The 26,523-nt window shown below is 51.1% G+C and overlaps 1 protein-coding gene across 2 annotated transcripts in view; it reads right to left on the bottom strand.

Annotated features, from left to right (window-relative positions):
* Nucleotides 1-4,489: 4,489 nt before the first annotated feature.
* The window catches only part of LOC117311799 (ubiquitin domain-containing protein TINCR), a 60,919-nt gene continuing 38,885 nt past the window's right edge, over nt 4,490-26,523 (bottom strand). Inside the window, exon 3 of one of the 2 annotated variants that reach the window (XM_073803387.1) lies at nt 4,490-13,915. The gene's annotated coding sequence lies outside the window, so the exon portion shown is untranslated. The remainder of the gene's footprint in view (nt 13,916-26,523) is intronic. The other variant, XM_073803386.1, reaches the window with a different exon arrangement.

The following is a 26,523-nucleotide window of genomic DNA, read 5'->3' as shown; positions in this document are numbered from 1 at the left end:
CGGAATCTGAGCAATGGTATTCCAGGCCGAGGGCACAGCTCGTGCAAAGGCCCTGGGGCAGGACTGTGCCCAGCGTGTTGGAGGAACAGCAAAGAGGCCCTTGTGGCTGCAGCACAGTGAGCAACGGGGAGAGAGGGAGGAGGGGAGGGCAGGGAGGGGACGGGGCAGGTCGTGCAGGGCCTTGTGGGCCCCAGGGAGGACTTGGGCTTTTACCCCCAGGGAGGTGGGAGCCCTGGAGGGCTGTGGGCAGGGGAGGGGCGGGGCCTGACTCAGGTGCTCACAGGTGCCCTCTGGCTGCTGTGGGGAGGACAGACCATGAGAGGTGAGGATGGGAACTGGAGGACCCAGGCAGTTATAGTTATCAATAGTAAAAGGCCATGGGAGGAGAGGGGGGAGGTGAGATTTAGCCCAGGTGGTCTGGGAACATATCTCTGCAGTGGTAAGCTCTGAGTTCTAACTGAGTGAGAAGATCTAGGTAAGAAAGGGCATTCCAGGCAGAGGCCACAGCCAGCGGAAAGTTTGTTCTTCTGAGGCAAGAACAAACTTGGCCTGTTGTGAAGATAACGGAGACCGAGTGAGATGGGGAGAGGGACATGGGAGGAGAACACAGATTCTGGACCAGGCAGAGCCCTGTGGGCTCCAGTGAGGTGTTTCCATTTTATTCTAAGGCAATGAGGATCCGTGCCTTTGAGCAGGGAAGGGACACAATAGGGTAGATGATGTGGGAGGCAGAATAATATGCCCCCAAAGATGTCCTCATCCTAATGCAACCTGTGACTATGGTTCCTCACACAGTGTGGTGGGATGAATAGTGTCCCCGCAAAATTCATGATCACCTGGAACCCCAGAATGTTACCTTATTTGGAAATCAGCTCCTTGCAGATGTAATTAATTCAGGATCTAGAAATGAAATCATCCTGCATCTAGGGTGATCCCTAAATCGAATGACTGGTACCCATGTAAAAAGAAGAGAGACTCAGCCATTAAAAAGAATGAAGTAATGCCATTTGCAACAACATGGATGGACCCAGAGATTATTATGCTAAGTGAAGTAAGTCAGACAGAGAAAGACGAATACCATACGATACTGCCTAAATGCAGAATCTTAAAAAAAAAAATACAAATGAACTTATTTACAAAACAGAAACAGACTCACAGACTTAGAGAACGAACTTATGGTTACCAGGGGGAGGGTGGGCAGGAGAGATAGATTGGGAGTTTGGGACTGATATGTGTACACGCTGCTGTATTTAAAATAGAAAACCAACGAGGACCTACTGTATAGCACAGGGAACTCTGCTCAATATTCTGTAATAACCTAAATGGGAAAAGAATTAGAAAAAGAATAGATACATGTATACGTATCACTGAATCACTTTGCTGTACACCTGAAACTAACACAACGTCGTTAATCAACTCTACTCCAATATAAAATAAAAATTTAAAAAAAGGAGAGCACAGAGACCCAGAGAGAACATGGTCACGTGAAGATGGAGACAGAGATTGGAGGGATGCTGCCACATGCCAAGGAACACCTGGGGCCACCAGGAGCAGGGGGCATTTATGTTTCTTTAACCACAATAAAAATTATTTTTTAAATGTAAGAAGTAACACTATATTTGGGGGTACTGGATTTTCTTTTGGGGTGATTAGAATGTCACTTAATGCCACCAGGTTGGTTAATTTTGTGTGATGTGAATTTCACCTAAATTTTAAAAAGTAATAATAAAACAAAACAAAATAAAATAAAACCCCTTGCCTTGGGTACCCCCCATTGACATTCTGATGCAAATGCTTCCAGAACTTTCTCTGCCCACATGATTGTCCTGTGGCTTCCTCTTAACCGTTGTCCACGTGTCCCTAAGCAGTCCACACCTGCTCATATAGCTGACCTCATCCTGTGTCACAGCTGTGTAGCCTTCACTTATCCGAGGTGCAGGGGTCACCCACCTCGGTGGTGGGCTTCGGGCAGTTTCCGGTGGTCTGTCCTTCAATGCCAAAGTGACAGTGACTGGACATACCTCTCTGTCACTCTAGAACGGGGGCAGAGGCTGAGTTCGGTTTATTTGGAATTTCACTGGATGCTGCCAACACCTCCCAGCGTGTGTGGGAGGGTGTTTGTTCCTCATCTTTCTGCCCTCGAGCCAGGCTGGGTGGCCAGGGCTGTCTTCCTTGGCCTCCACACCTCTACTCTGTACCCCTCCAACCCATTCCCAAGGGATATATTTACACATAAAGGAGATCACAACCCTCCCACCCGCACCCCCTCAAACATCCTCCCAGGGCTCCATAAAACCCAGGCCTCCCCCTGGCCCACAAGGCCCTGCACGACCTACCCCTTCCCCTCCCTGCCCTCCCCTCCTCCCTCTCTCCCCCTCGCTCACTCTGCTCCAGACACACGGGCCTCCTGGCTGTTCCTCCAACACACCAGGCACGGTGCCGCCCCAGGGCCTTTGCATATGCTGTTCCCTCTCTGCCTGGATCACTCCTTCCACTCATCCCCTTCTCCAGGCAAACTCCTCATTTTGCAAATCACAGCTCCAGTGTCATTTCCTTATTCCAAACTCACTGAGGAGGGAGACAGAGGTGAAGGGACTGAAAGATCGTGAGATTCTCAAGGGGAAAAGCCAGGCAAAGACCGGAGAGGAGCGGGTGGGGAGCTGGGCATGGGGAGGGTTGGGAGGGTGATCTGGAGGCTGAAGAGGATGCTGGGCTGCAGTGCCTGTGGCTGGTCCCCATTGTGTGGAGCCCCTACCCCCCCACCAAGCCACTGGTTCTTACACATCAACACTCGCCAGAAATGAAGGAAATATTTTCTCTCTGATGACACTTTTGGCAAAATACAAATCCTCCAGTTTTTTTCCATGCAAAAAACATGTCCATCAAAACCATCCCTGCAGTGTCTGCTGGAGAGGGAGGCCACTGGGTTTGGTCCGGGGATTGCGGAAAGGGCTCCGGGGAGAGGGAGATGTAATGGCCTCGTGTCTCTCTGCAGTCAGAGGGCGACACAAAAACAGTAAGAATAGTAATAAAATAGCCCCCCGTTTGCCGAGCGCTTGGTCAGTGTTGGAAGCTCCGCTATCTGTACTTGCTCTGCGCAACTCCACAATTATCTCCATTTTTCAGATGAGGAAGCGAAGCCCAGAGAGGGGAATACACCTCCCCAAAGTCACACAGCAGAGCCAGGCTTTGAACCCACAGGCCACTCAACTTCCCAGGGATACTTAGAAGAGCCCCTTCTCAGAAGGGAAAGGGGAGGAAAGGCAATGGAGACCAAAGGATCGGCATATGCAAGGGCTTCAAAGCATGTTCCATTCAATAGTTCTAGGTGTGGCCAGCAGCCCTTAGCTAAATCAGTCTGTGACTGTGTAGAGCCTAGGTGCATAAGCTGGGTCCCCAGCCAGATCCCCAGCCACAGTGGTGATGAGGATGGCGTGTTCCTGGTGTCCTCCAGCTGGCAGGTCACATCTTCCCTGACTGCCTACATTGCCTTTGTCACACCCTGGTCCCCACAAACCCCTAAGCCAGGGGTGAGTGTGAGAGCAGCAGCTGTGCGACCTTAAGCAAGTTGCTTAACCTCTATGTGCCAGTTTCCCTGCTGGTTAAAGTAGACATAAAAAATAATCCCTAACTCCCAATTAAAACCTCTAATGTCCCCAAAACACTTGACCCACAGTAGGTGTTTATAAATGTGGAATATATTTAGGTAAGTGGTTCCTGACCAAGGACTGGGTAAGCCAGGGGGCATCTTCTTTCGTCCCCCCCCACCCAACCCAGGGAAAGGTGCAACCTCTAGAAAGGCAGCAGGAAGCTGGCTCTGGTGTTCTGGAGCCCCAGCTGCCGCCTGTTCCCGTGGTGAGGGATTGACTTTTCTAGAACGTTACCCCTCCTCCCAGTTTCCATCCGGAGCCAGCACTGCTGCATAAATTCTACTTTACGGCTGTTATTGATGAGGAGCGGGGAGAGCAGCCCTAGCAAGGCCCAATTAATTTTCCTGTCTGGCATCTGTGCACCGGGCGAATTTCTGAGCTCCTGGAGGGAGGGGGGCAGAGCCAGCTGGGGACAGGCCAGGCTGAGGACAAGGTCATGGGCAGGCCAGGGCATTCTAGACCCCCATCCTAGGAGTACTGTTCAGAGAGTTCCAGATTGTGAGCCCCAGGCTCTTGTCTGGAAGGTAGGATAGGAGCTATTTGTAAATTCTGAATAAACTCTGCAATTTTTAATTAGGATGAAAATGAGGGTTTCACCCAGGAGACCCTTGAGCAAAAACCCAAAGGAGGTGAGAGGGAGCCATGTAGATTTCTGAAGGAAGAGCTGCCAGCAGAGAGAACAGCCCATGCAAAGGTCCTGGGGCAGGACCATGCCTGGTGTGTTGGAGGAACAGTGAAGAGCCTGTGTGTCTGGAGCAGAATGAGCAAGGGGGAGAGAGGGAGGAGGGGAGGGCAGGGAGGGGACGGGGCAGGTCGTGCAGGGCCTTGTGGGCTGCAGGGGAGGACTTGAGGTTTTATCCCAAGGGAGGTGGGAGCCCTGGAGGGCTGTGGGCAGAGGAGCGGCGGGGCCTGACTCAGGTGCTCACTGGGGCCCTCTGGCTCTCTGCGGAGAACAGTTGGGGATCCACAGCGAAAAACAAAGCCCACTTATTAAATTCTCCCTGTCCTGGGCCCCAAGCTGTGACCACAGGGCCTCTTTCCTCTTTAGAAGAAAAATTAGTGCATGTGAGGAGGCATTAAAGCAAGTTCTTGATGAACTTCTTGTGAAGAGAGAAATGATCTATATCTGTCCTGTCCAATATGGGAGCCACCAGCGGCATGTGGTTTCTGTGTCCAGTGCAACTGTGGGACTGCATTTTAAATTTATTTAATTATTTTATTTTTTAAATTGTGGTAAAATACTCATAGCATAAAATTTACCATTTTAGCCGTTATTAAGTGCACAGCTTCAGTGGCATTAAGTACATTTATATCGTCATGTGACCAGCCCCACTGTCCATCTCCAGAACTTTCTCATCTTCCCAAACTGAAACTCTGTCCCCATTAACTGACTTCCCATCCCTTCCCCCAGCCCCTGGCCCCCACCATCTACTTCCTGTCTCTATGGACGTGACTCCTCTAGGACCTCCTGTGAGTGGAATCAGACAGTATTTGTCCTTTTGTCACTAGCTTATTTCTCTGAGCATCATGTTCTCAAGGTTCATCCACGTCGTAGCAGGTGTCAGAATGTCCTTTCTTTTTAAGGTTGAATAATAGTCCAGTGTATGGATGGACCACATTTTGTTTATCCATCTACCTGTTGATGGACACTGGGGCTGCATCTGCCTCTCAGCTATTGTGAATAATGCTGCTATCAACATGGATGTACAAATATCTCTTTGAGACCCTGCTTTCAATTGAATTTTATTTTATTTTGATTAATTTAAATAGCCACAGGTAACTAGTGGCTACTGTATGGGACAGTGTGGTGCTAAAAAGATTCCAAAAGACTTCGAGAGAATGAATTTTCTCTTTATTCAGTGTCATTTAATGCCCTGTCTGAGCCAACAAACGACATTGTATAAGTCACCCCCACTTATTAGCGTCCCACACTATAACCTCTTGTTCAGAGTGGGACACAGCCCAACAGCTTTGGAACTAACAGAGGAGCCCATACCCAGTATGAGGTAGCCTAGGCCCACCGCCACCTCCTCCCCAGGGGCAGGTGGCCTGGACCCCATAGGCCTAGGGATGACGGGCACCATGTCCTTAGTTACCCCTCTCTGGCTTTTGCTACCCATCCAGCCTTGCCTGCAAGAGCCCCAATGCAGCCACATCCCACCCCATGACACTGGGCCTTGTTAGAGTGGTGCCATGGAGGCTGGATGGGGAATATGGAGCTCCCTGTATGTTACCTGAGCTGTAGAAGAGCCCTGAAGGAAATATCTAAGTGGAAATGTATCAGTCAGCTATTGCTGTGTAACAAAGTACCCACAAACATAGCAGCTTCAAAGAACACATTTACTATCTCAGTTTCTGTGGGACAGGAATCCCGGCATGACTTAGCTGGGTGGCCCACTTCAAGGTCTCTCATGAGGCTGCAGTTTTGGTGTCTCTGGGACAATAGTCTCATCAGACACTCAACTGGGGAAGGATCTGCTTCTAAGCTCCTGCAGGTCGTTGGCAGGACTCATTTCCTTGTGGCTATAAGCCTGAGGGCCCCAGCTTCTTGCTGACTGTCAGTTGGATGTTGCTCTCAGCTTCTAGAGGCCACCCACAGTTCCTTGCCACATGATCCCCTCCAGGGACTATTCTCAAAATGTCTGCTTGCCAGTAAAAGAAAAAAAGAGTGGCAAGGCTGCTAGCAAGAAAGAGTCTTAAATAAGGCAGCATAATCACAGAAGTGGCTTCCTCTCACCCCTGCCATACCCTGTTGCTTAGAATCAGGTCATGAGCCCCACCCACATGCAAGGGGAGAGGGCCACACAAAGGTGTGGGTGTCAGGAAGCAGGAATCATGAGAGCCACCTTAGGGTCTGCCTGCCACAGGAAGCAAAGAGAGGGAGATGTTGCAATGGCTCTGGGCCCCAAGGGGTTTCTGAGAGAGAAAGAAGGAAAGGAGGAAGAGGGAGGAGCTGAGGGTAAGAGAGTTTGGGAATTGGGAGAAAGACATTAAATCCAAACATATTTTTGGTATCCCTTTTTTGTCCAGGCTTGTGTGTAGAAAAGACACAGCCCCGAGACCTCTTGGAGCAGCACTGATACTCCCAGCCTGGTGTCATATCTGCTATGATGGGCGAGAGGGATGCACAGGACACTGGGGGAGCCCTGATCCACTCTGTGTGTCACAAAAGGCTTCCTGGATGAGGCAGCCTCTGTGCTGACCCCCAAGGATGAGACAGAGGCAATGGGTGAGTTGGGGGAGTTTATTCTGGGAGGAGGGACCAGTAAGAGCAAAGGTCTGGAAGCCTGAAAGAGAGCAGAGCAGCATGGTCATGGAGGGGGGTGGATGGTGAGTCATCACTCTGCCTCTGAGGGAGGTAATGCCATACCCATTGTACAGATGGGGAGACTGAGGCTCAGAGAGGTGAAACCTCTCCAGGTCACATGGCTCGGAAGAGGAGCAGCCTCATTCGTCAAATGGATGTTTGAGGTCCTTCTGTGCTCTCACACCCTGACTCCAGATTAAAAACAAAAACAACAAACAATAACAATAGTAGTAGCATTTGTTGAGCACTTTCTATTCACGAAATATTGATACTCTTGCAAATGCTCTATATACATAAGGAGTCAGCCAGGGGTCAAATATGGCCCAACACCTGTTTTGTAGATTTTCAAATGATTGGGGAAAAAAATCAAAGAATAATATTTTGAGACACATGAAAATGATATGAAATTCAAATTTCAGTGTCCATAAATAAAGTTTTATTGGCACACGGCCACGCTCATTCATTTACGTATCATCTATGGGTGGGTTTTGCACAACAATGGTGGAGTGGATTATATGGTCCACCAAGTTGAAAACGTTGACTTTCTGGCCCTTTACAATAAAAGTTTGCTGGTTCCTTCCGTTGGTGTATTAACTCCCTGGAACAGCTCTACGAGTTAGAGGCTACTGCCTTCCTCAGTTTACACAGATGGGGAAACTGAGGCATACAAAGTTAAGGGGCTTGGCTAAGGTCACAGTGGATAAGTGGCCAAGCAGGGATTTGAACCCAAGTCTGTTGGACTCCACGTACAGTGCTGTCAGCTCCGCACCAGACCTGGTCATGCCCTCTGGCCCCACCCTCAGCACTTGGGGCTGGGAGTGCCTGGATCCAGCTTTTTCTGCTCCCAGCCTGGGGAGGGGGTGGCAGTGAGCAAGTGCCCAGGGCAAGCTTCCTGATTCCACCCTGCCTTCTCCAGTTGGGACTATCCAGAAAGATGGCCACTTCGGAGCAAATCAATTAAACAAACTCCATGCTGGCTGCTGCCCTGTTTTTCTGACCTGAGCCAAGAGGCTCACGTTCCGAGCCGGCTGACTTGGGTTCAAGCAAATGCACTTGTGGGCAGAGCTGAGAAGGGCCCGCAGCATCAGGGATCCGCACAAAGAACTCTAGCCCGGCCCCCTGGGGGCCTGTGCTATTGGATTGTGTAATCCGATCCCCCGGGGGAGGTGCGGAGGCAGGGACTGTATGAGCAAACACTGGGAGAGGGGGACCCTGGGAAAGGAGAGCCTGTTCTGTAAAAGATGAGCTTCTCAGTGTGACCGGGAGGGAGTACGAGGGGAGCAGTGGGAAGAGAAGGCTATAATTTGCTCATTTGATCTGTCAATCAAGTGATGAAGGTTGCTGTTTCTTTGTCACATGCTATTTGAGAGATCTGATACCTGAAAAAAGGACTGTCATAATGCAGGCTATTCCTGCTGGGCTCAAACCTGAAAGGATATGAGGTTAGACATCTTGCTGCAGACCTCTTGTTAGGCTCTCTACGCAGAGTCTGAGAACAGAACAATGCAGAGAAAGCAGAGCAGAGAGACAGAGAGAAATGAGCTCCTGGATTCAGCCACACCTGAAGCTCATATCCACCTGGTCTTTCCACTTACGACCTGGGCATTTATGTATATGGCTAATGCATGGTAACTAATAATGCTCTCACCAAATATTTCCTGACCTCACCTTCTGGATTATGGAAGATTAGATTATTACTCAGCAAATTCCAACAGATCCCCAAACTCCACAGGAGAAACATATTTCCCTGACCCACTGATGTCAGTCCCAACCATGAGACTTGCTTAGGCCAAAGCGATATGAGCAAAAGTGATAGTGTGTCAAATCTGAGGGGAGGCCCTAAGAGGGACTGCATTCTTCCGCATGCCCTCTTGTGCTACTGCCTTTAGCCATCAGACAAATATATCTTGAGCTGCCACTAATCCAAGGACGATGAGAAACACATGGACCAGATCTGGACACTGAGTACTGAGCCCAGCTGACCTACAGATGTGCAATGAGAAATAAATGCTTGCTGCTGTATGCCAAAGAGATTCGGTGAATGTTTGTCACACAGCAATAGCTGACTGTTACATGAGCACATCCACGAATGGTTGGACTGGGTGGGGCTATATGACTAGTTCTGGTATACGGACCAGGAAACGACCTGTGTCACTTTCAGGCCAGAGCATTTATTGCTAGTAAGAGAACCTCCAGAGTTGTCTTTCTCTCTGACACGGAGACCAACAATATTCTAGACAGTGGCTGCTCCATCAGCCAGCATCTTTGAGTCAGGTGACATGAGGCAGGCCCCCGGCCCAAAAAACCACAGTGACTATACAATGTGAGTGAAAAATAAATCTTTTTTTTTTGGCCGTACCACACAGCATGTGGGACCTTAGTTCCCAGAACAGGGATCAAACCCGCGCCCCCCTGCATTAGAAGCGTGGAGTCTTAACCACTGGACTGCCAGAGAAGTGCCGAAAAATAAATCTTTGATGTCATTAACCTCTGAGACCTAGGGGCTGTTTGTTACTGCAGCAAAACCAAGCCTGATCTAATAAATAAGACTGGAAGTTTTTTGACAGTTTGGACAGAAAGAGGTGATGCAGGTTCTGGATGAAAGTGAAGACTCCTGATTCTAATAGGTAATGCTGATCAAGCCCTTCCTATGGTCCAGGTGCTATGCTCAGTACTTTTCCTGAGTGATTTCATTTAACCCACATCCCCACGCTCCCAGGTAAGAATTGATACTGACTCTGTTTTACAGACCAAGACACTGGGCTCAGGAGGGAACATCATTTGTTCAAGGTCGCTTACCAGGAAGTGGTGGAGCCGGAATTGGCCCCTAAACCCGTCTGACTCCAGAGCCTGCCTGTTTCCAGGAGCTGGCTTTCCTCCGGGGTATGACGCTCCGAGCCTCTGCAGCCATGTGGTTTATCATCCCATCAAGGAGACTTGAGGCCACCATAGAAACCACCTGTCCACAGGCCAGAAAGTTGCTCCAACTTCCACAAATCAACAAAACCCAGTACCTTTGCCAGGGCAACCCCTGGAGCGACTGCCCAATGCTTCCAGCTCCTTCCACCATCTCACCACGGTCCTACCCCAAATACCTGGGACTCCCTCTCCGGTGAGACGCTAAATATGGTTGGTCCTCTTCTAACTGCATTGTAACCACGTGATACGTGACCAGCTGCAGAAGACTTGCATGCTTCCGTGGCCCCGACCCTTAGGTGTGACGTGAGCAACAGAGTTTCTCGGCTGGTGTCAAGGACTTTGGAAAACACCATCTTTCATTTCTTCCCTCCTCACCTTCAAACACCCCCTGCCACATACTTACTTATTACTGTATCCCATGGACTCTGAGATGCCATCAAAGAGAAAACCCACCCTTGTTTTATATCCTGCTAAGGATGAAAACATCCCTGCCAATTAAATCATGGCACAGGGGAAGAGGACACATCCCAATTTCAGAGATGTTAAAACAGGAAAATGAAGCATCTTAGAATCAGTGAAATGTGATGAGTTCCGTGTTTGGTGACTGTCCCTTCTGCTAGACCCAAGAGGCAGGATGTCATTTGTCATGGTTGTTGCTGAGTTTCCGGTGCCCTGTTTTAACAGGGCCTGGCACACAGGAGGTGCTCAGGAAATAAATGAGTGAATAAATGAATGAATGAATGATGAATGACCTGACTGATCTGATGCTAAGACATTTTCAAGCACGCTCTCATTTTATCCTCATCATGAAGCCATCACCAACCTCTGCATTTAATGGAGAAAGGAAACCAAGGCCCCCAGAGGGGTGATGACTTGCCAAAGCCATACAGTCAAGCCTGAGATTGACCTTCCCGCCCCGAGGCCTGGCTCTGGCCCACAGGCCCCTGCCCGCTGATTCCCCATTGGGCCATCCAGGGCAGCTCGGGTCCGACTTCACCCTAACATCCTTCTCATCTTCCCTGCAACCTCTTTGATGAAAACCTAATCACGCCCACCCGAAAGTCGACATCGAAATTACTGCCGAGCCCTTGACTTGAGGTAATTAAGAGCATTTTGGGACGCCTTGCTTGATTAAAAGCAGCTCATCCACTCAGAATGAAAATTCAGGAGGCAAATTGCTTTTGTTGCTGCCACGATGCTATTTTAAACCCACGCGCTCTCGAGCTAATAACGGGCCCGTCACTCGTCATTCGGGCTGTCGGCCCGCTCTAGACGCATTTGCATGGCTCTCCACGGCTGTTTACAGCCGTCACTCCACCAATCCTGGCACCCAAGCCTGGAGGGACCCCTGTCAAAGCATCAAACCCAGGGGGATCTGGGCAGCTCTGGATGTTGCCCCCAAACCTGTCCCCATCTCAGGGGCACCCCTCGGTTTGCCTGTCCCCACTGCCCATCACAGGCCTTCCCCTGTCTGCCTGAATCCCAACCTCTGCTCCTCCCTGGTCTCCCTGCCTCCAATCCCAAGCCTTCCCATCCATCCTCCCCAAAAAGGCTCCTAAAATCTGATCCGGCTACTCACTCTCCATCTTCACCCAACTAAACTCCCTGGACCCTTCGAGACTCAGCTTAGAAGTCACCCCGACCTCCAGGCCGGCTCAGGGGCTTCCCCGAGCTCTTTCAGCTGCCTGCATGCTTCCCATCAGAGCTCTCTTCACCCAGTGGCGACTACCCAGTCACGTGTCCATCTCTGGACTGTGAGCTCTAGGAGGACAGGGCAGGGTCTGTCTTTGTCACTGCTGTGTCCCCAGCACTCAGGTCAGGGCACTGAGGGGGGAGGTAGATACTGAATGAATGAATGCATGCATGCATTGGGGCAAGAGGTGCTAGGGACCCCATGGATCTCGAGACATCAGGCCCTCAAACAGCCCCTGTCTCTGCCCTGAAGCTCACCATCCCGCAGGCCTGGAGCCCTCACTCTCCTTGCTTTGGTCCCTCCTTCCCCAACCAGGGACCAGACAGGATCCCCCCTCAGAGCCTCAGCTGGAAGCTGATTGCTTCCCTGTTATTCCTCCATCAAAGGAAGGGCCAGCTCCTCAGTCCAGGTCACAGCAGGTGGGAATTTTCCATCCACCCCCAGGGTAAGGGAGGGGTGGGGGCTCCCCTTCTGCAGAGGCTGGTGGCAGGGGTGGGGAGTGAAGTTCCAGCCAAGGAGGGGTCAGAGCTCCGAAGGGAAGTCCCTCCTGCAGTCTCACCTTGGGCCGGGAAGTATCTGGTCTCATAGGTCATGATGTGTCCAGCTACCGGGAGGGTCATAGATACAACTTGACAATACTGGTCAGAGGACCAGCGGACAACATCTGTCAATGTTTTCAAACCATGGGCACGTGCTTTGGCCTAACCAAGTCACTTCTAAGAATTAATAATAATGGAAAGCAGGGACCTCCCTGGCGGTCCAGTAGTTAGGACTCCGTGCTTCCATCGCTGGGGGCATGGGTTCGATCCCTGGTCGGGGAACTAAGATCCTGCGAGCCGCACAGCCAAAAAAAAAAAAAAAAAAAATAATAATAATAGTACTGATGAACCTAGTGGCGAGGCAGGAATAAAGACGCCGACGAAGAGACAGACTAGAGGGCGCAGGGGGGCGCACTGACATATACACGCTACCAAATGCAAAATGGATGGCTAGTGGGAAGTTGCCGCACAGCACAGGGAGATCAGCTCGGTGCTTTGTGACGACCTAGAGGGATGGGATAGGGAGGGTGGGAGGGAGGCTCAAGAGGAAGGGGATGTGGGGATATACGTATACATAGAGCTGATTCACTTTGTTGTACAGCAGAAACTAACACACCATTGTAAAGCACTTATACTCCAATAAAGATATGAAAAAAAAAATAATGGAAAGCAGTGGTTTTCATCTGGGGGCAATCCTGCACCCAGGGGACACTGTGAGGCAGGAGACAGATGGGCCCCCAGGGCAAATGGTTTGAGTTCGTTCCTTGTGGACTGATACTCAGACGGGAATAACAGGACAATTGAGAGAGGAGGCTGGGCCCTGCCCAGATAGAAGATAAGAGACCACATATTCCTCATTCTTGAAGTCAGGAGACATCCCGACTACACATGCACAGAAAGGCTCCTGGGAGGTCAAAAGGGGAGGGATGCTAAGTGATGGTAACTGATGGTCACTACCCATAGGCCTCTTCGGTAGAATCCATCTTGGCTAAGAGATGCGCGCTCACACGTGGGAAAATCCTGAGATATACCAAATACGGACTTGAACCAGGCAAATCAAAATGATTGGCCAAAGGAAACCCGGAAGAAACGCCTCATAAAAGGGATTCAAACTACCAAGAGGGTGCGACTCTCTCTCTGAGCCCGCCCGTGTGTCTAGCCACACGTACTGCACTCTTCTTTTCCTTTAATAAATACTTTACTTGTTTCACTACTTTCCATCTTTGTGGGAATTCTTCTTCTGCAAAGCCATAGCGCCAGGGCCTCGTCACCGACCACTGGTCTAGTGGCTAGGATTCGGTGCTCTCACCGCTGTGACCTGTCACCGGCCAGAAACCAAAACCCTGCTTCAAGCTGCTGTAGGCCGAGGCCGCCCAAGATCAACCGGGCGTTATCACAGATACATCTGTGGTTGTCACAACTGCGGGTGCTCCTGGCACCAAGCGGGTGGGGGCCAGGGAGCCATCGAGAGACCCCTCTGCTGTCCTTCTCACGTCCCTGCAGCTCCCAGGGCAGCTGAGCCCCACGGGCTAGGTCCCTTCGGGATGCAGGAGGCCGTGGCCGAAGCTTAACTTCCCTATTGTGGCGCTGAAAAGGGAGCAGGTGTTGGCAGCTTTGCCGAGGAGGCCCCGCTCGGCCGCCTTTGTGATCTGAGCTGCTAGAATCCTCGCTCGAAGCGGCCTCCATTCAACCCGCTGAATTCCACAATCCGCCTGAAAATCTCCCATTCTGCCCGGCCGGCCTGGAACGCGGTGGCTTTGTTCATCTTTCCTTGGCCTCCTCTGCCCTTCATCGCTTCTTCCCTGAGCTGAGAGGAGGGAAAAGGAGGGTGAGAATAAAGAGAGGGAAAAATAAAAGAGATTTGCCAAGTGTTCGGCGGAGGTTTGCATTGAAGGGGATTCTCGCCTGGCGCTTTGAGATGTTGACAAAGACGGGCGGGGCCCTAGGCGGGCTGGCTTGGCCAGGGCAGCGGCATTGAGATATTCACAAATACAAATTCATCGGGACTGTCTTTGTAATGGTCTGGCTGCCAGACGTCCATTAACCCGTGCCAGGGTGACTACCTTCAGCACTCCCTCCTCAGGCCCAGAGAAAGAAGGGAGGCTGGGGAAGGGGTTGGTACGATCCCAAAGTTGAAGTGGGAAGTGGGAAGCAGAGACCACCTGGTAGCCAGGGGCCCCTCTCTCTTTGCCTTGCTGTGTGACCTTGAGGAATCCACTTGCTGTCTCTGTGCCTTGTCAGTAATCAGACATTTAGGTTCCCTCCGTGGTGGAATGTAGGATCTGGGAGCTGCTCAGAGGGTGGAAGGTGCTTGCCGAAAGTCACCCAGCCGTCGGGAGGCGAGCTCCTAGTACAGGGGTCCTCTCCAGAAGCTGAGAGGAGAGGAGAGCCTCAGAGGCTAGTCAGGGTATCCAGAGGGAGGACCCTAGCCACCATTCCAATATCATCCCAAGGCAAATCCCCAGATGGCCTCAGGAGCCTCCCCTCTCCATTCTGGGCCTTTTCTGTAATAATAATCCATCTTAGGTATGTTGTTTAATTCAGACCAAAATATTGACTGAGCTCCTACTATGCGATGGTTTGTGCGTGGGGCGCTGGGGACACAGCAGGTACGCTCGGCCCTCCCGGGGCTCACAGATGGTCACATGACCAGGCAGCTCCGGTCCCAGGGTGATGAGTGCTGTTGGCTGCACCCGGAGTAACCTGAGTAATCAGAGACCGTTTCTTGGAGCAGGAGGTGTCTGTCCCGCCAGGTCTTCTGAAGGCTGTAGGTGGCTGGACTCAAAGCCCACATTAGCCGCATCACAGGACACGTAGCCAAGCCTGGCTGAGGTTGTTTCTGTCTCTGAGGCTCTCCACCATCCCAGAGGGTTGGGATCAGAGCAGATCAGGTGACCAGCACCCACTGCCCTGACACACACACACACACACACACACACACACACACACACACACACACACACACACACACACGACTTTTACACTGAGACGTGTCAAAATAAAAGCTGCGAGGCTTCAGGGATGTTACCAAGCAAAAGGGCTTGTATCCATGGAGAGGCTGTTGGGAGCTGCCTGATGTATGCGTCTCCTGGGCTGGTGTAACCGATGACCACCAACTTAGTGAAGCACTTAGCAAAGCCGCACAAATTTATTGCCTGACAGTTCTGGAAGTCAGATGTCCCGCATGGGTCTCACTGGGCGAAAATCAAGGCATGGGCAGAGCTGATCCTTCCGGAGGCTCCAGGAAGCCTTTTTTTGCCCATGCTGCAGCCCCACATCTTCCAGGAAACCCACTCCAATCTCTCCTGTCTCCTCTTTGATTCTCACAGATACCAGGCACCAACCTGCCTCAGGGCTTTTGCACTTGCCATTTCCGCTTCCTGAAACACCCTCCCCTACTTCTCTATATGGTGCTTTCCCGTCTTTTCCAGCTTCTAGAGGCGCTCGCATTTTTTGGTTCGTGGCCCCGCCCTCCATCTTCAAAAAGCTTCACTCCAGCCTCTGCTTCTGTTGTCAGGTCTCCTTCTCTGGCTCTAACGCTCTGCCTCCCTTTTATAAAGACCCTTGGGATGACGCTGGATCACTCGGAAAATCCAGAATCATCCCCCATCTCAGGGTCCTTAACTTAATCCCATCTGCAGACTCCCTTTTGCCACGGAAGGTATCATAGTCACAGGTTCCAGGGGAACCAGGATTCTGCCTACCACACCCACCCCCTGGGGGTCATGGCCCAGAGGGGTCAGAATAGAGGATCTGGGCAAAGTCCTGGCATTGGGGGATCTCAGTTTCCCCATCTGTCAACTGGGGATCAATCACAGGCCTTGAGGGACTTCCCCGGTGGTCCAGTGGGTAGGACTCTCCACTCCCAATGCAGGGGGCCCGGGTTCGATCCCTGGTTGGGGAACTGGATCCCAAATGCATGCCGCAACTAAGAGTCCGCATGCTGCAACTAAGAAGTCCACGTGCTGCAACTAAGAAGTCCGCGTGCCACAACTAAGACCTGGCACAGACAAAATAAATTAAAAAAAAAAATTTCCTTATTTAAAAAAAAAAATCACAGGCCTTGATGCTGAGGGTTGGAAAGTTTGGCTCAGCATTGAACACCGAATACTCAGCAGCGGCCAAGACTAAGCGTGGCCCCTGGACCCGTGGGCATGATGGTGGATAGTAAACATGGGGGAAAATCAGCAAAACATTGATGGAAGGGAGCATAGTGGGGGGCTAGGGAAGGCTTCTCTGAGGAGGGGACCTACGAGCAAAGCACCATATAGAGAAGTAGGGGAGGGTGTTTCAGGAAGCAGAAATGGCAAGTGCAAAAGCCCTGAGGCAGGTTGGTGCCTGGTATCTGTGAGAATCAAAGAGGAGACAGGAGAGATTGGAGTGGGTTTCCTGGAAGATGCGGGGCTGCAGCATGGGCAAAAGTCGGGAGTCTGATGAGCCTAGCGGGAGGGAATGGAGAAGGCCAAGGGCGGCTGGTGAACAGAATGGAAGGTACAGAGGTCGGCTCAGAAAGCTCCAGCATTCGGAGCCTTGACTTTGCCCTGGGAGCCCAAGGGAAAGCCCAGGAGGGTTGTGAGAGGGAAGGGAACTGCCAGGGCCCAGCACCCAGCCTGGTGTTTAAGAGCCAGCCAGTACAAAAAAAAAAAAAAAAATTAAAAAAAAGAGCCAGCCACCCTGCCTGTGTTCGAATCCCAGCTCTGCCAGGCTCATGCTGTGTGACCTTGGGCAAGTCACTTTCCCTCACTGGGCCTTGTCTCCCCATCTGTCAAATGGGGATAATGGTAATGCCATCCCTCACTGGGCCTTGTCTCCCCATCTGTCAAATGGGGATAATGGTAATGCCAACATCACAGACCTGTGTGAGGATGAAATGAATAAATCGATGATAAGCTCTGGGCTTGGAGCACAAGAAGGCAGAGGCCAAAGGCTCATTTACTTCGAGGAAAAACTCACCCCTAAAGATCCTGCAGCCGCTTTTGTCCCAGCCTCAGGTTTTTATTTTCTTTGATGACACATGTGCCCGTGTCCCTGGGCAGGGAACCCCCTACCCCGCCCCCGCCCAGGATCCACTCACAATGGGGGCAGTCGGCGGTGGGATGCAGAAGCCCCAAAAGGGGGCAGAATTAGTCACGGCGCCGTTCGTGGGAGGCACCTCGGTCATTGCAAATGATTTAATAACAGGAAAAAAAAGTGTACTGCTGCCCTGGGAATTAGAGGGAGGCGATTCACATCAGAATTTTGTTTCTTACTTTAAGGAAAAGGGCACAATATAATCCTGTTGTTTTGGGGCCCTGGTCCTGGGTTCGAACCAGACAGAAGCGCTCTAAGGAAAGGATGTCTCTTTAGGTGGGGTCCTCAAATCCACCCACCCACCCTCCAAGTCACAGAGGTTTTCTCTCTTTAAGGTACTTCCCAGGTCTCGTGTTCTGCCATCACACACGGGTCGTCCCTCTAGTTTCCCCTCGGAGTCTGCCTTGTGAGCAGTAGGGACACAGAAATGCTGGTTCAATGGAACCGAGTTGCTGCAAGGGGCCAGGGAGAGGCTTGAGGTGGGGAGTCTGACTCCATGCTGTCACTCGGGTACTTCTTCCTTCAGTAAATATTTACTGAGCACCTACTGTGTGTCTGAGCCTGTGCTGGGCGCTGGGGACACAGAGGAGCCCAAAATAGATTTTTTTTTTTTAAGTTTACCCTTGTGGAAGGATTTGGGCAGGCTCAAAAACAGGGTGATGGGAGTTATTTGGCAGGTGCTCACGGTGAGGGGACCTGACCCAGCGGCGGGGGGGGGGGGGCATCCTGGAAGACTTCCTGGAGGAGGTGACTCTGAGCAAAAAACCTGAAGGATGAGATGGGAGGAGCTAAAATAAGGGATATTGGGTGCAGCAAAGGCTTGTGGGGTGGGGAAACTATGGCTCCTTCAGGCAATTGGAGGGTGCATGAGGGGTGCTGGGGGACCAAGGAGTAGGTGGGAGTGGGGGGCTACAGTCAAGGCAGAGCCATGGGGCAGAAAGGAGAGGACAGATGGAAGAGAGGCTTTGGAGGGAGAGCAGGCAGAACCTAGAGACTCACAGGCTGTGGTGGGAGTGAAAGTGAGGCAGGGCAGGAGGCTGACATCTGGGTCTCCAACTTGGGGATGGGGGCGTGGTGGGGCTACCTCAGAGATAAGGACCCAAGAGGAGGGGCAGGTTTGCAGGGAAGACGCTGAGACCAAATTGGCCCCTGAGGAGGGAGGCACTGGGGGACATCCAGGGAGAAGCCCAGGGTGGCAGCTGGTCCTGCAGGGAAGGGGCTGGACTAGAGTCTGAATGTCTGGCATCCATGCAGAGCTGCTGTTCCCCTTGCCTAGAACACGCTTCCCTGCAGCCTCCATCCAACTACAGCCTGGAAGCTACCTCCACCTGGAAGCCCTTCTGGGTTCCCACAATGCCCGTGCCTCCCCCTTAACAGCTGGGAGCATGCTTTGCTGTCACTGCCTGGTCACAGTGAGCCGTGTAAAGGTGGGGCTGGGTCCATCTAAGTCCTGCTGTGTCCCCAGCACCCAGTCAGAGCCCTCAACCTGTCTGTTACAGGAACAAGTGGGTCTGTCATTTTCGCCATTATGTGCCTGGCACCCAACAGTGCTTCTGGCCCGTGGTCGGGCCCTTCGGGTAACTCCCCTGCCAATCATCCAATCCCATGAGGTTCTTCTTTGAGGCCCAACACTCAAGGCATCTCAGAGGCAAATGAGACCCAGGCCACTTCTAGCTGCCAAGGCCCCAGAAGAAAGCAAAAACTAAAGAAATACCCAAAGCACTGGTTTATTTTAACAGAGAATGTTAATCATGAGTAGATGCTTCTGCTGCATGCCACACACAATCCAGTGCGTGTAATTACGCTCTTCACAAGGTCATGACATGATTTATTTTGAATTAATAATTCAAGGCACACCAGAGGCGGGACTTGCCCATCCACTGACAGGTACGAACTGAGCACCCACTACGTACCAGGTAGTATTCTAGGCACGGTGACAGGATGACCGAGACAGTCCCACTCCCAGCCCTCGCACAGTTCAGTGAGAGAGACAGATAAGAAATGGATTGGCAGATAAACAAACAAGAAAATTTCAGACTCTGATGAGGTCAGAGCCAACATAAATAGAATGGTGGGGTCGCGAAACCCAGGGGTGCTATTTAACCCAGGGAAATCAGGGAGGGCCTCTGGGAGGAGGTGATATTTGAGCCAAGAGAGTTGAAAGTTGAGATGGAGCCAGCCATGTGGATATCTGGGCAGAGGGCACAGCATATGCAAAGGCCCTGAGGCAGGACCAGGCCTGACATGTTGGAGGAATATTCCAGCCCTCCTGAGTATTTGTTACTGTCACACCCACAACCCCATATGGAAAGAATCTGAAAAGAAGACCTTTGAGGCGCTCTGGGAAGACCAAATGATCCTCACCTCCTACATGGCCCCGGCCAGACCCTGGCACCGCCTTCTTGACCAAACCCCTACCCTGAGCCCAAGGATGGCACCCCCCCATCTTCCAAGCATCTCCTGGCTGCACCCCCAAGCTGTCCCACCCTTGTCCTGGCTTCTGCTCCACACATCGAAAGCTCCAGCCAGAGCCACCCAGTGTTCCCTCCCAACACCCACAGCTGTCTCCACCATCTCCCACCTGCCAGGACTGGGGTGGGGGGTCTGGGAGAGAAACCACATATCCGTGGTGCCCCCACTGAGTTTCTGGACACCTAGGGGGAGAAAGGTCATGACCGCATCCACTAAATATGCAAGGAGAACTACGGTGATTGTCACTGTGTCTGGATTCCACCCCTGCTGGCCTTGTAGATGTCCCTGGGGATTCCTTTATTCATTCAACAAACACTGGCTTGGTGCCCCCTTTAAGATTAGTCTAGGGCTTCCCTGGTGGCGCAGTGGTTAAGAATCTGCCTGCCAATGCAGGGGACACGGGTTTGAGCCCTGGCCTGGGAAGATCCCACATGCCGCGGAGCAACTAAGCCCGTGTGCCACAACTACTGAGCCTGCGTGCTGCAACTACTGAAAGCCACGCGCCTAGAGCCCGTGCTCCTCAACAAGAGAAGCCACTTCAATGAGAAGCCTGCGCACCGCAAGGAAGAGTAGCCCCCGCTCGCCACAACTAGAGAGAGCCCCCGTGCAGCAACGCAGTCCCAACGCAGCCAAAAAAAAAAAAAAGATTAGTCTAAACCAGGCTGAGCCCCAGTCCAGGCTGGGATGCTAGATTCTACCCCACTCTGAGTCTCAATTTCCATATGCATCCTTGGAAGAGGCTGGACTCCTTGCAGTCCTGACACTAAATCCTAAACCCAACCCTAATGTCCCACTGTAGGGCCTGGCCGACCCACAGCAGTCTGGCCGGATCCATAGAGCAGGGCTCCTGACGCACCCTCACCCTTCAGAGCCCCCAAGACTGGAAGTTTCCTGGGACCCAGGGCAGCGAGTGAGCAGGTGAGGGTTAAGGCCCTGGTAGTGGATAGGTCTCAAACCTCTCTACTCTTGGAGGCCCTGCCGGGCGCTCCATCTTCTGCCCAGTGGGGGCCGCATTAGCCGCTCAAAATCTATTCGGGGGAAATTAGAGCAGAGGCCTCTGCGACAATCATGGGTCATTCTCGTCTCTGGTTCCCAGGCTCTCCTGCAGTGATGATAGCCCAGCAGCAGGTCTGAGCAGGGGGACACAGGAGGATTGGGGGATCCCAGCCGGCCGGCTGCAGCCCAAGGCCTTCTCCAAGCCAGCCGGGGAAAGAAGAGTGCAACCACTGGGAGTTTTAAGGGAGTCGCTTCTCTGCTCCACCACCTTTGATGGCTCCCAGCTGCCAAAATTTCAGTCCAGATGGTCCAACTTGATAAATAACAAGTCTTGGCAGCACCAGGGGAGAAGCCCAGTCTCCCAGCTCTCCCTATTTCTTCCCACCAAGTCTGTGGGTTCCCTGAATATCCTCCAGCCTCTGTGGCTCAAGAGGCAAAGTTGGGCTTGGTTTGCATTTTATTCAGAAGTAGGGTGGACTTCAGGAATGGTTTGATCCAGCATTTGAACTTGTCATCAAGAATCGAAGTGTACTCTGTCTTCTGACATCTAGTCCCAATCTCTTCCCCAAATTCCTCAAGCTCTTCCAGCCCCAGGTTTTTGCTCACACCTGGCTGGCCAGTTTCACCCCTCCTAACCAACCCCCCACCCATTCCACAGCCCAAATGTCATGCCCAGAGGCAGCACAGCAGTGCAGTCCCTGGAAATGAAGGTCAGGAAGTCGGCTGTTACCCAAGCAAAGAATTCTCTGCCCTTCTCGAGGCCTCAGTTCCCCACCTGGGATAAGAGAGGTTGAATTCAAGGATCCTTAGAATCTCTTTCAGCTCTGAGGTTCAGTGAGTCTGGGGCCCCCATAGGAGGTGCTCAACAGGGATTAGACCTCTCAGTGGCTATTTTAGTCATGGTAATAACAGCCAACGTTAGTACATGCTTCCTATGGGTAAGGACCATGCTAGGTCCTTCGGTCTGTGATGAGGTGAGTTTGTTTGTTTGGTTTTTTTAAGCATTTTTTTATGTGGACCATTTATAAAGTCTTTATTGAATTTGTTACAATATTGCTTCTGTTTTATGTTTTCATTTTTTGGCCATGAGGCATGTGGGATCTTAGCTCCCCGACCAGAGATCAAACTCGCACCCCTGCATTGGAAGGCGAAGTCTTAACCACTGGACCACCAGGGAAGTCCCTGAGGTGAGGTTTTAATCCTCACCTCCTGTATGAAGTACGTGTTAGTGTTAGCTCCATTTTACAGGTAAGAAAATTGAGGCCCAGAGAGATCCAGCATCTTGCCAAAGGTCACACAGCTGGTAGGTGGCAGAACCAAAATTTGGTACCTGTGAATCTCATTCCAGACTCTACAACCTTAGCTCCCATGCTACAGCACCTTTGGATCTCCTGGCCAAGATTTCTGGGTGCAAATCTCCAATTCAGGCAACAAGAAGGTGGGTAGAAGGAGACCTTTTCACCCATGAATGCATCTCCAGGTTTGTAAGAGAGTCAATGGACTCGGTTTACCTCCTAGGAAGTCCCCCTTTCCACATTGCTGACAAAAGAAACTCCCTCTTTCTGAACCTGTGGAAAACTCAGGTTCAGAAAGGAGAAGCAATTCTCCTAGGGTCTCCCAGCCAGGCAGTGCTATGGTGTCTTATATCAGGCAGGATGGGCTTGTTGTGTGGTTACAGCAACCTTATGGAGCCAGCCTCCAAGATGGCCCTCTGAGCCTCGCCTCCTTGTACTCGTGCCCTTGTGGAGTTTCTCACACCCTGAGTCAGGGCTGACCCATGTGGTCAGTGGAAGTTCTGAGGGCCAAGTCATAAAAGACTCTCCAACTGCCACTTTGCTCTCTCTGGGATCACTCACTATGGGAGAAGCCAGCTACCATGTTGTGAGGAGGCTCAAGCAGTGCTGTGGAGGGGAACTGAGGCCTCCCACCAACAGCCCCAAGAGGGGACCAGCTTGGTAGTGGCTCCTCCAGCCCCAGTCGAGCTTTCAGATGATGCAGCCCCAGCCGACAGCTAGACTGCAACCTTGTGAGAGATTCCGAACCAGAATTGCCTGGCTAAGCTGTTCCCAAATTCCTGACCCACAAAACCATGAGCAGTAACAAATCGTTATTTTTGAGCCACTAAATTTTCAAGGAATCTATACAACCATAGCAACTGGAGCAAATCCCAAAATCGTACTGGCCTTAAGACAACTAAGGCTTGGGGCTTCCCTGGTGGTCCAGTGGCTAAGACTCCATGCTCCCAATGCAGGGGGCCCAGGCCTGATCCCTGGTCAGGGAACTAGATCCTGCATGCTGCAAGTAGGAGCCCGCATGCCGCAAGTAGGAGCCCGCATGCCGCAAGTAAGAGCCTGCATGATGCAAATAAAAAGAACCCGCGTGCCTCGACTAAGACCTGGCACAGCCAAATAAATAAATATTTTTTTAATGTTAAAAAAAAAGACAGCTAAGGTTTATTTATCACTCACACTGTATTCCCAACACAGGTTAGCAGGAAGCCTGTGAGTCCACTGTATGCAGGCATCACGGCAGATGGGTGGAACAAGGTGGTCTCCAAGGCGGGGAGAGGACAGGGAATTGCACACTTGCTTTTAAAAGGATTCCACCTGGAAGTGAGGCACATCGATTCTGTTCATGTTTTCTTGGCCATAGCAACCCCTGGAGCCACGGCTCACTTCAAAAGTCATGTGTATTAGGTTGCTAGGGGGCTGCCATCATGAAGTACCACCAACAAAGTGACACAAACAACAGAAATTTATTATCTCACAGTTCTGGAGGCCAGAAGTTCGAGATCAAGGTGCTGGCAGGGCCATGCTCCTCTGAAGGCTCTAGGGAAAGATCTGTTCCAGGCCTCCCTCCTGGCTTTTGGTGGTTTTTTGGCTTTTGGCTGCATAGCCCCCATCTTCACGTGGCATTTTCCCTATGTGCGTGTGTCTCTGCATCTGAATGTACCCTTTTTATAAGGACATAATTTATAGGGAATTAAGGACCCACCCTACTCCGGGATGACCTCATCTTAATTAATTACATCCGCAGTGACCTTATTTCCAAATAAAATCACCTGCTGTGGTACTGGGGGTTAGGACTTCAACACATGAATTTGAGGGGACAGAATCCAATCTGTAACAGCAAGGAAGTGCAACTGTATCATGTCCCTGGCAGGAGGAGAACTGGAATCCGGCAAACGGCCCTAGTAACCACAACACATCCATTTATTGAGCACCTACTGTGTGCTAAATCCTTTACCAGGCTCCCCACATATGCTTTCTTATCCATCTCTCAACAACCTTCCCAAAGAGATAGTCTCATCTCATTTTATCGTTGAGGAAACTGGTCTCAGAGATCACAAGACACTTGCCTAATGTCACACAGCAAATCAGAGGCAGTACCAGAGAGAAGTCTGTTCCACCAGCTCACCATCTTTCTTCCCACAGAGTCTGCGGGTTTCCTGAATTTCCTCCTGCCTCAGTAGCCTACAGGGTAAAGTGGGGCCATGCTTGGATTTAATGCGGAAGTAGAGTGGACTTCAGGGAGGGTTTGATCCAACATTGCAACAGGTCAGCCAGAATACAGGTTTATTCTCTCTTTCCTCTGCCACATCCGTCCTAAATCTGGTTCCATTGGGGTTGAATGGAGGCTGTTGACAGTGACAGTTAGGGCTGGGGTGGGGGGCGGTAAGGGAGAGAGAGAGGGAGAAAGAGGGAGAGAGAGCAGATTCAGGAACTAGGCTGCATTTGAAGCTACCCTGCTCTATTTGTTTTTGTCATACTTATCATCTATGCCCAATATTAATTTATCATGCTCACTGTTTTACGTCTCTTTCTCCCCCCCCCCCCCCCACTGGACAGTCAGCTCATGAGGACAGAGATATTTGACTGGCTCTGTATTGTATCTTAAGTGCTCAGAACAGTGCCTGGCACATAACAGGTACTCAGTAAAGATCCAGTGAACGAATTAAAAACGCAGGATCATGCTTAGACAAATCACACTTCTCTCCTGGGACTGAAGTTTGGGTCGGCCTCCCTGGAGGCATGAAGCTTATGGCCAAGCAAACTGGGGGTTCTGTTAGGTAGGGTAACAGAGGGCTGGGTATATATTTCCCTGGCTTTCTCTCTGCAGTGTTGCTGTGTCCCTTTCCCAAAGGCTCAAGTCTGGGTGGGTGGCCCGTCCCATACAGCTCTCTCCAGGGTCCTCCCCTTCCTCCCTCAGATCTGGGGGTGGTAGGGGCTCCCCACTGTCGCTAGCCTAGGTGCTGCGTCTTCCCTTAGGAATATCCTTTAACCTCACCACACTTCCAAAAATAGTACCTTTATTCAACTTGCTACAAATTACCCAAATTTGGGCGGGCCAGCTACGTGCTGCTGGACCCTATATCTCTCCATCTTTCCACTTGCTGCCCCTGTGCTCATCAAACTCCACCCTCCTCCACCCTCTCCAAGTCACAAAAGAGCCTAGTGAATGCAAGCAGAGATAAAAGGGAGTGTCTACACCAGCAGAAGCTCCACGTGCTCAGAATATACACTGCCGGGTTTCATCCTATTTGCTTTTCCCATGTGGTGTCACTGAAGCCTCATGGACGTTATCAATCTCTTTTTACAGATGAGGAAAGTGAGGCTCAAAGAGGTCAACGTATGTTGCCCAGGGGCTTCCCTGGTGGCGCAGTGGTTGAGAGTCCGCCTGCCGATGCAGAGGACACGGGTTCATGCCCCGCTCCAGGAAGATCCCACATGCCGCGGAGCGGCTGGGCCCATGAGCCATGGCCGCTGAGCCTGCGCGTCCGGAGCCTGTGCTCCGCAACGGGAGAGGCCACAGCAGTGAGACCTGCATACCTCAAAAAAAAAAAAAAAAGTATGTTGCCCATGGAGGTGGTAAGTCCCAAAGCCAAGTGTTATGTGTAGAACTGTGTGTCCCACAGAAGATACCTTGGGATCCTAACACCTGGTACCTGGGAATGTGACCTATTTGGAAATAGGGTCTTTGCAAATATAATTGCATTAAGATGAAGTCATCAGATGACCAGCAATCCCACTACTGGGCATAAACCCAGAGAAAACCATAATTCAAAACGAAACATGTGGGCTTCCCTGGTGGCGCAGTGGTTAAGAACCTGTCTGCCAACTCAGGGCACACGGGTTCGAGCCCTGGTCCGGAAAGATCCCACATGCCGCAGAGCAATGAAGCCCATGCACCACAGCTACTGAGCCTGTGCTCTAGAGCCCGTGAGCCACAACTGCTGAGCCCACGAGCCACAACTGCTGAAGCCCATGCACCTAGAGCCTGTGTTCCACAACAAGAGAAGCCACCACAATGAGAAGCCACCACACCACAACGAAGAGTAGCCCCCACTCACTGCAGCTAGAGAAAGCCCGTGCACAGGAACGAAGACCCAATGCAGCCAAAAATAAATAAATAAAATAAATAAATGTATGAAAGAAAAGAGAGAAATGTACCCCAATGTTCATTGCAGCAGTATTTACAATAGCCAGGACATGGAAGCAACCTAAATGTCCATCAACAGAGGAATGGATAAAGAAGATATGGTACACATACACAATGGAATATTACTCAGTCATAAAAAGGAACAAAATTGGGTCATTTGTAGAGACATGGATGGTCCTAGAGACTGTCATACAGAGTGAAGTAAGTCAGAAAGAGAAAACCAAATATATATTAACATATATATGTGGAATCTGAAAAAATTGGTATAAACAATCTTATTTACAAAGCAGAAATAGAGACAGATGTAGAGAACAAATGGATGAAAACCAAGTGGAAAAGGAGTGGGTGGGTGGGATGAAGTGGGAGATTGGGATTGACATATATACACTGTTGATACTATATATAAAATAGATAACTAATGAGAACCTACTGTATATA

This window comes from Tursiops truncatus, chromosome 3 (genome assembly GCF_011762595.2).
Source record: "Tursiops truncatus isolate mTurTru1 chromosome 3, mTurTru1.mat.Y, whole genome shotgun sequence".
Lineage (NCBI taxonomy): Eukaryota > Metazoa > Chordata > Mammalia > Artiodactyla > Delphinidae > Tursiops > Tursiops truncatus.
Note: the sequence above shows the minus strand (reverse complement) of the source record. Positions and strands in the feature narration are given on the sequence as shown.